Raw genomic sequence first — 10262 nt, 5'->3', positions numbered from 1 at the left:
ACATCAATTTAGCTGTACAGGCAAATTCTCTGAGGATATGTGAAATTAGGAGTTTAAATTATATAAGAAGTTCTTATAAATCGAGGTCATGTACCCTATAAACAATGGGGAGTGAGCTTAAAGTTCTTCTTTCAGCTAATTATCTTAAATTTCTTCAGCTTTCCTCAGCTTTCCTTGCCACCTACCTATTCTGTAGTAATACCTCTATTCTACCAGACCTTTATACATAGGCAATCTCTCCTTATGTGTGTGTATGTGTGTAAATATATATATTTATCTCTGTATCTGTGTGGTTTTGTGTATTCCTACTGAGTTTTGAGATTTTAGCTACAGCCATATGTGCTTAAATGAAGGCGTATTTAAGCTGATGTATCTGCTGCAGTGTCAGGCAGAGAACTCCAGGGACACTTTTTATCTGGGAGAGGTCACCTTCTATCTCAGTCTGATGACAGCTGTTACTCCAACTTCTTGAGTATGTCAGATTTCTTATTTTAAAGGTCCAGGGACATTTTTGTAAGCCAGTCACTCCTTTCCCCCTCACTGCCTCTTAGGCCTTTTCTTTATTTTTCATTGTATTTTATTTTAGTAAGATGAGACTGTGACAACTCAAATCTTACTCCAGATACCAAACAGATTCCTGTAATGTAACATCTTTTTGCAATGCTAGCCAGCAGCAATGACATTTTTCTGTCCAACAGGAGGTGTTCTAATGGCATGCAGCAGTAGCACTGGTTGGAGCCTAAGTGGCAGCCAATGGAGCATCAGCCCAGTCACTTTAAATTAAGTTTGCATGATGAATCAGAACTGTGGAGCTCATGAGGCTGAGAAATAAAAGAGTTTATGTGACTCTGACTGTTTTTTCCTTTTTCTACTACATTTGGCTTTTTAAATCCAACTGCGATATACATGGTTAACATGAGGCTTCTAGATGGCAAGATTGAACTTAACTGGGATATAGAGAAAAAAAACAAAAACGTGGAAAAGTTGATTTAGAAGCCTGAATGGGCAGTTGGTGGCTAAAGCTCAGCTGTAAATGAAGATTCAGATACAGGAGCTACTCAGAGTTTCATTGTTCCCAAAAAAAATCCCCTTGGCTTGCCTAATGCTCAGTATCCTGGGAAAGAACCATTAGATTAGTATCTTCTTAAAGGAACAGCACTCTCTGTTAATAAACTTGAGTAAAAATGTCAGGAGGGTCTTGTATTAATTTTGGTGGAACCAAAAATATAGTTGCATTACTTTATTTGAAGAAGAAAACAAACAAACATAAATTTAAATTTACCATGATCATTTACTATTGTAGAAAACCAGGTAGAAAATACTACTGGAGCATAACCAACATTACAGTATATAAAATAATACTGTGCACTTCGGCAATACATTCCACTCAAAGATCACCAAAAAGTCACAAAAGATATATGTATGCAATTCAGTGTTCTAGAGCACGGAATTGTTTTCTTATCCCAATTTATGGATGAGGTACCATAAATTACAAATTTCATGTCACAAAAGGTTTTTGCTGCAATAGGAATAAAACCTGGATCTTCAGAGAGTAAGCTTTATCAGGTTAAACAGATTTTCTCTTCTCAAATCTCTTCTTTTGCACTACTGAGAAGCTTTCAGAAGTGTATAACAAGTTACATTACCACTGTATATCAGTCTTTTCTGTTATTTAGATGAACACTGACCTTTTAGAGTTCTTTTTATTTATTTATTTATTTATTTATATAACATTTTCCTGTGATATATCTTTTTGCTTATAAAGGAAAAATAAAATATCCTCTCATTTATAACTAGGGTTGTGTTACTGCCATTGCTCTTGCACACAGAGAATAAATGTATTATCCTGTAAAAAGGACATGGAGAAAACTGAAGCATGTCTCTTTAGGACCAAGAGATATAAAAACAGTGGCATTTTGCTAGCCTGTTTCTACCACATTTGTAAGCACCTCACTTATACTTGATAGCTACCCAGATCCAATATTTTCTATCAGTGACTGCACTTACGTGGATCACCCAGAGATGCCAGCCTGGCTTTTCAAATGAAAAACACGTATGTATTTGAGTTTGAAAGCCTTCCATAAAACTGTTAATTGCATCAGGATGATGGATTAATGCATTTTGGAAACACATATTTTCCATCAGTTCTGTTCTTAATGACTAAAATGAGTTAAAAAAAAAAAAATCACCCTCATTTTTTTTTTAAAAACACATGTTTCTTTGAAAACTATGAAACATTGATGAGGAAGAAAATTATGGTACTACTTGTGTTATGGAGCTTTACCTTGAAATTATTGTTGTTCAGTCATTTCAAGAAGAAAAATGATCAAAGGTCATTCCTATGTAGTACAACAAAATACAGTTCTATGTATGCTGGTATATTACAAGCTCACAAGGCAAACTTCACATACAGAAGTATTACAAGAAATGAGGGTAACTGTAAGAAAACAACAAAAAGAGAACACTGCTGAAAAGTTTCTCAAATGCAGGTATTTTTCTATTTAGAAACAATTATGCTTACTTATAGTCTCTTTTGCTCCAAAAGATTATCCCACTAATTCTTTATTATTTCATATTCGACAGTTTGCAACGGAACAAGGACATTTAGCTTTTGTGACTCTTACAGAAGAATAAGGTGTAAAAGTACGTTTTAGAAACACAAAAACATATAGAATGGGAAAGTTCACCAATCCCATTAAGTTAATAATCTTGAGGAGATATTTCTGTAGTCATGCATTTGAGTCTGATAGTCTCTTTTGAAGATGATGAAGTATAAAGGAGTTCTGTAATATAAACTTAAAGATTACTTCAGGGCTTGATGAATTACAAAGAAAATTTGAGTTCTCACCTTTTATTGTAATAAACAGTTTTGACTTTATAATGTTTTTGTAGGGACCTGGGTGTATTTACATGGGGACACAGCTACATTTACATCCATACTTACAGTTGTAACACACTTCAGGAAGGAAAATTATTTTTTAAAAAAAACTTTTATGCTACAAAAAGAAGTTAAAAATAAAATATATTAGTAATATGCAATTAGCGATGTAATGTGCATATAATAAATATTTCACTATGTTTTATTTTTAGGTCAGCAGTTTTCATTCAGATTTAATACCACAGATACAGGACCATCACTGTCATATTTACTTTATCTAGTAAACACCAAGAATTAGCAATGTATTTGTGCTCATTTTCATTTCAACACATTAGATTTCTTTGAAAGCATTTGTATAATACTCCATGCATCCACTCATTCTCTATTTAGACTCTGATCCAAATTGGAAGAATATTATGAGTAAGTAATCCCACATATTTTAAGAGACTAAAAATTCCAGGTAAAACTTGTTAAATCATTTAATATTAATTTAAGGCTAAGGAAAAAGCAATTTCCCCCCCAGTGTAGTGCAAAAAAAATATGCAGTAAAATGTTAAGTGAAATGAACAGTCCATAAACATTGAAAATAGCCTCATTTTCAAGTTTGCTCAGTTTTCCAACTATTTGCAAGTAATAAGATAACTACTACTCAATCTGCCATCTAAGAAAAAGTATTTTAGTGTATGCAATGGAAAAACGTCTCAGAAAGAATTATTTGCAATTATTGAACATCAAGAGCGTGCTAAATGAAAAAAGGAAAACCTGAACCTGTCAAGAAGTAATGTGGTCTTTTCTTTTCTTTTTTTTTTTTTTTTTTCCCCACAAAACATCCAAGGATATATTTAAATGCTAAGTCATTCTATGCACAAGAGCAGTACATCTGAAAATCATCTTAGTGTTAGGATGTACCATAAGAAGCATTTTTTTTTTTTTTACCAATGTGATGTCACATTTCCAGGAGTTTTGAAGAAAAAAGAAATCAAAACTTCAGCTTTGTTAATAATACCCAGTAATTCAAATTTAGATACATATCATCAGAACATTTGACTTATCAATTTATTAGTTGAACATCTCTGAAAAGTAAAAGTGAGTTTGCTTGAGAGAAAACTCTCTTTGCCCTGTTTTCTCAGTGACTCCTACTTTAAGCCTTAAACACTGCAATGCTGTTTTCACCTCTCCTTTTCCACAGTTCACTGCATGAAGGTTTTGTGCATGTCTCTTGACTATCCATAAACATTTTTCATTACTTTGACACACAGACTACACAGTGATCGCCTTGTTTAGTATTTGAACGAAGAAGCTCAGAAAAATCTTGTCTCAATACATTGGAACTGCAATAGAATGATTTTAGAATTACTTGACTTCTTCCTTTAACCAGGGATACAAACTGCAAAATAAAATTTTATTTCAAACTTGTTTTGTATGTAACAGTGGGTACGCACCCATAAAGTAACAAGTGTGGTATAGCCTACAGAAAAAACAGCAAGTCTCCATTCAGTGCAAAAGCATATCATCAGTATAACACAGGCAGAAATAAGGTTGTTAATTCAGAATCAGGGACATTAATGACCCCTTATGAGCAGCATAATAGTCCTTTTCTACTTCCCGGAAATGGCTTATAAAATGTTAAGTTCTTTTCTGCTTATGGCTTGAATTGGACAGGTAGGCAGTGTAGCAAGGTATATTCAGGTTAACATTTTTGTAATAAGTAGAATATATTTAAAAAGGTACAATATGCTGTTGTACTTTCTGGAAAATCTGTACTTGTTACAACTGTCACTGCAGCTGTAATAACAACAGCAGCAAAGAATTACCTCAAGCTTTGAGTACATTCCTTATTTCTATTTTACATGGGCTCAAAACTTAGCCATGTAACTCAGAAAATCTAGGTTATTTGCCTTATAAGGTACCAAACAGTTTAACTTGGGACCCACTGAAACAGTTAAATTGCTTATAATTGTAAATCTTCACAAACTGGTTTTGAAGGAAGTAAAAAGTCTGTATTCTTACTTTTTTCTCCTTTTATTACCAGCATTGTGTCATTCAAACACATATTCTCTCTGTTTCTAGGGTGTTGGTGTTCTTTTTCCCTTCTACTCATGAAAAAATTTCAGAAGAAAGAATCCTCACTTGCAGGTTTCTTAAACTTAATGTGGATGCCTTTCAGATATTTCATTTTAATATTCAGTAAAAAGATAGGGAAAAATGCTATTTATTACACAGTTCACATGGTTATGCATATTCATGTTGAAGAAACATCTTACTTCAATAAAACAATCATGTATTTCATGAGAATATTTACAAAGTAAACATGGATGTAAGATGCTAAAGATACAGCGTGACTAAGGATAGGATATGGCTGAGGAAACAGGTAACTAAGGATATAGGTGACTAATGTAGCCTTAGGTGACTCCAGGATATACGGAGACCAAAGCTAAAAAATTCCAGCCTTAAAGACACCAACTTTTAAAACAAAAAATGAAAGGAAGAGGGAATTGGTGATGTTCATTATGTACAAGATGAATTTTTTAACAAAACTCAGATCAAAAAGGAAACCAAAACAGTAAACTGCTGAAGTTCAAGCCCCTACTGTTTCATAAGAGATCAGAAATTTCCTATTGCAAAGAGCACTAGCCATGTGGCTGGTTAGTTACTTGGCTACAGTTTAGCAGATAGCTTCTGAGGGTGTTGTGTTTCACTTTTGCAAAAAGGAGAGAGAGAGATTTGCTTTTGTCTTTGTTTCTATGCAATCAAAACCAGAAGAAAAAAAAAAAAAAACAAACCCCCAAAATACCAACAAACCATTTAGGGTTTCCTTTCAGGTTTGGTTGCTGAGCTTTTGCTTGTTTTTTAGGGAATAAACTTTACAATTATTCACAAGGACTATTTCCTTTGGTAATTTATTAACTCTTATCGTAGGCAGTCTTATGAGAGTGCTTCATCTCTGCATCTCAGTTGCTTTAATTTCTCACTAATTATGCCTGCCACATCTAATTTTATCGCAATTTGGACAAGGGCAGCCTTACACTTTGTTCTCAGCACAAATGTCCCCTGTTCTGGAGTTAGGTGCTTTTGTGGCACAGAAGCACTGTGTAAGGTAACCAGCCTTAGGGACTTGCCATAGGGGATTCAACGATGTTGTAGTCTACATTGCAAATGTGCTTAACTTCACTGTTCTGGTATATCTCCTCTGTATATTGAACGAAAAACTCAAGGTACCGTGTTTACTCTGGAAAAATCCTTTGGTTTTCTAAGTCAGCACTCCACATACATCACACGCAGTATGACAGCTATGTCCAGAAGTGATGAATGCTGCTTAAGTTAGTGCTATTCCATTGCATGAGCCACATAGTGCATTAAATGAGTATTTTTATAATCATTTAAGAATGTGGAAATAATTTCTAAGTTATTGCTACAGCTTTTTTTCCATGAGTATCCAAACAGAATTACAGGCAGTTATATTGAATACATGGATAACAAGGAAATTGGTTTCCATGGGAACCTTATCCACATGACAGTTTTCAAATGCTTTTCTGCTTTCCAGGTGACATGTCAGTAATTCTAAAAGTATTAATATTGCAAGTGAACATGAAATATATGACATAAAATGATTTGTTTGTGTGCATATGTGGACAGATCCTAAGCAAACAGCGTATTGAGGGAACAGCTTTTTCAACTCTATGCCTGTGACTGTTTGCCTGTTTATTGTAAACTATTCCCAAATATCTCATTTTGGGATAAATCTGAATATCATGCACCTAAGTTTTAAGCACACATACACTTCTAGAAGAAAGAAAATTAGTTTCAGCATAATGCATAATAAGTTCACTATACATTAAGGGATTGCTTCATTATGGAGCATTCACATCTGAAACCAATTTTCTTCCTGCAGGAGAAAGCTACATTAAGAGTGCTGCAGACTAATTGAGATAGCAACATGGCAACAAAGCTGGAAATCTTTATGGAAATGTGGTAACTGGTGAACCCAGCTGCTTTGATTAGCACATTAATTACAAAGCAGGTGTTAGTGGACAGTCTTAATGGGCTGCATAAAAGGTCAAGAGGGCGTTGCTATCATTTTTTCCTCATCAAATTATTGAATATGTATTTCACAGCTTTTCTGATTGGAATATGTCTGAGGAGGGCTGGTTATCGCTGTAAAGCAAAGCTATTTTTTCCTTTTTTTCCATTCCTTTCTTCTTCATTTTATTTGTGTCAGACAAGAGGTGTTTTTGAATGAAAGTAAGTAGTAACTTGTCAAAATGAAACTTCTACAAAAAATGAGGACTAATACCCAAGGGGTGCATTGCTTTTATGTTAAAATCCTACCAACATGTATTTATCTGGCCTGATTGTACATCCCAGTGTGTCTCTTTCTAGTAAAGGAGACAATTCATCCTGAGATTATGAATATGATGTTTTGGGGGTTTTGGTGTTTTGTTGTGGTTTTGGTTTGGTTTGGTTTTTTTCCTGGGGTAGCTACTTAATGGCCCTGTTAATTTTCTTTCATTTTAGGGAAAGTTATGATTTTCAGATCCAAATATTGAAGTTAATGTCATCACTGAGGAGCAAGAGCTGCCTCCCCTTTCCACCTCTTTAAGATTTAGAAGACATGAATGCTTCTGGTTTGAAGACAATGGCCTCTTCAGAAGAGAAAAGTGTTTGAATTTTATTTAAAGGAAAGAGACAAGTGCAACATTTGCTGGAAAATTGAGTTAGTCATCATCTTTTATTTCTTATGCACAATGGGCCCAATAGTTCCACAGTACTATATAGGGGAATAAACAAAGGAGATAGAGAAGACAACAGAAATAAGTGGAAGTAAAATTTGGGTAAGTTCAACAGTCAGAGAAAAGCAACCAATTCTCAAAAACAAATAAGGACTTATTGAAATATGGAATTACTTAGAACACAAGATTGATACCAGACTTCAATGATCTAAATCTATTAACTTCAGAACAATCATTTCAGAGTTAATTCCAAAACATTTCAGAAAAAAAAAAACCCACACCCTTTTTTGTCTATATACACTGCACATACCTTTCTGTAAATCCTGACAACAAAGTAATCCATTAAAGAGATCAAGCTCTGATTAGATCTTTCTAATTTACCTTCATGGATATCAGTAAGCACATATATGTTTGTGTTTGGGTCTCTTCACAGCACTTACAAAAGCAGAGCTGTAGAATTTGGAAAATTTGAACAGATCCTCTCTAGTATTTTTCCAGTTCTATCATTTCATGAAATCTTTATTAACAGTTCCTTACAGATCTTTAAACAAAAGCTTACCTCCTGAGTCACAAATCATTCTGGTCTCTCCACTTCAAAGACATCATCTGAAGATTGTAGTTTCTGTTCTCTAGACACAGAAGAATGAACCACCAAGCAAAATTTCGTCTTTCTTAGGTATGCTTGGTGTTGCATCCTTCAACAGAAATACACACATATGGCCAGATGTGAGACACAGCTTCCACTTCTCTAGAAACTGCAGTTTGGTTTATGCTGAGGTCTGTTCCAGGTGAAGGTACCATTTTATCACTTCCCCACATCATGTGTGGGTGCAAAGTCCTGTGAAAATTCCTGCAGATGAGGAAGGAAAAAAAAAAAAAAGGTAAGAAAGTAAAGAGGTAACTACCTTTCTTAGATATTAGCTACTTACTGTGGAGGATGATCAGAGCAACACTTTCCCACAAGATATCCCAACATACAAAGCACTGAAACTGCAAAGTGACTAATACAGCTGACTGAAGATAAATTACATGAATGTCATGGGAGAAGGAACTGAACATCGCTTTTGAAGAGAAGATACTGAAATGAAACAACTCTTAGACATCTTTGAGCAGCAAACTTTAGAAGATGCACACAGGGTAACTGACAACTGGAAGAGGCTCTCATAGGGTATGTTCACAGAGAGACCAAAGTGTGTCTTCGGTGCAGCCTCCCACAATGCACAGAAGGAATAAGCTAAACAAACATAGTGCTTGTTCTTGTTCTCGTCCACATCAAAGAGGATCCCTGATCTTACTGGTCTGTTTATGTTTGATGATCACTGGGTCTTACATGTGCATCCTATATAGGAAACAGTCTTTTTATGAGGGCATGAATGTAAATAAAATGTGTCCTGCATTCATAAGTGCTAGACAACAACTTGGTAGTTATTATACATGTAGGAGTAGAAGAGATTTTTGATTCATTATGAGGATCTCTTTACATAGCACTAAACCCTGTACTTTTTCTCATTCTACAAAGTTGCTATTAATGTTTTGTTATGTTTCTTTACAGGTAATTTTTGGTAGCTTTAAAAAAAATATGATCCATTCAAGGTGTATCTTTTCCAACCCTTAAACAGTTTTGTGTTGCCAGACATCGCTATTTTTGTACTGATAGAGGTTCTTTTAAATTTCATGCATTCAGATTTCTTATCTGAACTACTGTGCTCCTGAGAATAGTTTGCAGGACAAAAAGATAAAAGTGCTAATAACTGCCTCAACTCAATTACCTTCTTTCAAAAGGTAAAACACACTTCAAATTTAAGCAAAGGCAGTGGGACAGTAAATAAGCTTCCTACGAAAAGTTTTGCAGACTTCATGCCCTTTTCAGATGAACTTGAAAGTGTTTCTTTTTCTTAGAAAGGTAAGTAAATTTGAATCTGGAATCAGATTAATTTAGTCTGGGTCCAGATTCCTTCTTTTTAAAAGAACACATAGCCAGTCATGTACTATCTTCTCTTTTTTTCTTTTTAATTCCACCCCACCCACCCACCCAGTGTATCCAAATATCCATGGCTTACCTTCTCAGTAGTTTGAAGGGATCTAATTTCCATTAATTTCACTATGAGTTATCTTCCTAAATATTTATTGAGACTCTAATCAGATTTCTGTCTCCATCTGTTTTACAATGGTCCTTTAACTGATAAATCACATAAAATGTCTGTTCTGTAAAAGTCAAGATGCTATACACAATCAACCTTTAATTTGATTCCAAATAAGGTGACACTAAAAAGCAAGCCATATAGTCTTCTGTAAACCCCAAATTTGGCTTTGTTATGGTACATAAATTATTCCTAGGCTATAACTGTTGATTTATTTCAGAATTCCTATTTCTGTCATCTCTTATTACATTTTAGGGGAAAAAAATATTTTTTCCTTCAAAAAAAAAAATTCTGAAACTCTATACACCTTGTTCATTGTTTCCTAACAGAAATCCTTCACCCTAGGATACATTTTCCTTAATGTCAGAAGTTATACAGACACTTATCATTTGGGGCTTGGGGAAAGGGGAGCCAGGGAGGAACAGTTTTGAGTGACTGATGCCTAACTGAGGCAAACACATTGCCCTGGGCTTCCTCTGAATTGCAAGGAGCAAAGTAGGTTTTGTGAGTTCA

The sequence above is a fragment of the Falco cherrug genome, chromosome 3, assembly GCF_023634085.1.
Source record: "Falco cherrug isolate bFalChe1 chromosome 3, bFalChe1.pri, whole genome shotgun sequence".
NCBI classification, from domain to species: Eukaryota; Metazoa; Chordata; class Aves; order Falconiformes; family Falconidae; genus Falco; species Falco cherrug.
This window is presented reverse-complemented; position numbering follows the sequence as displayed.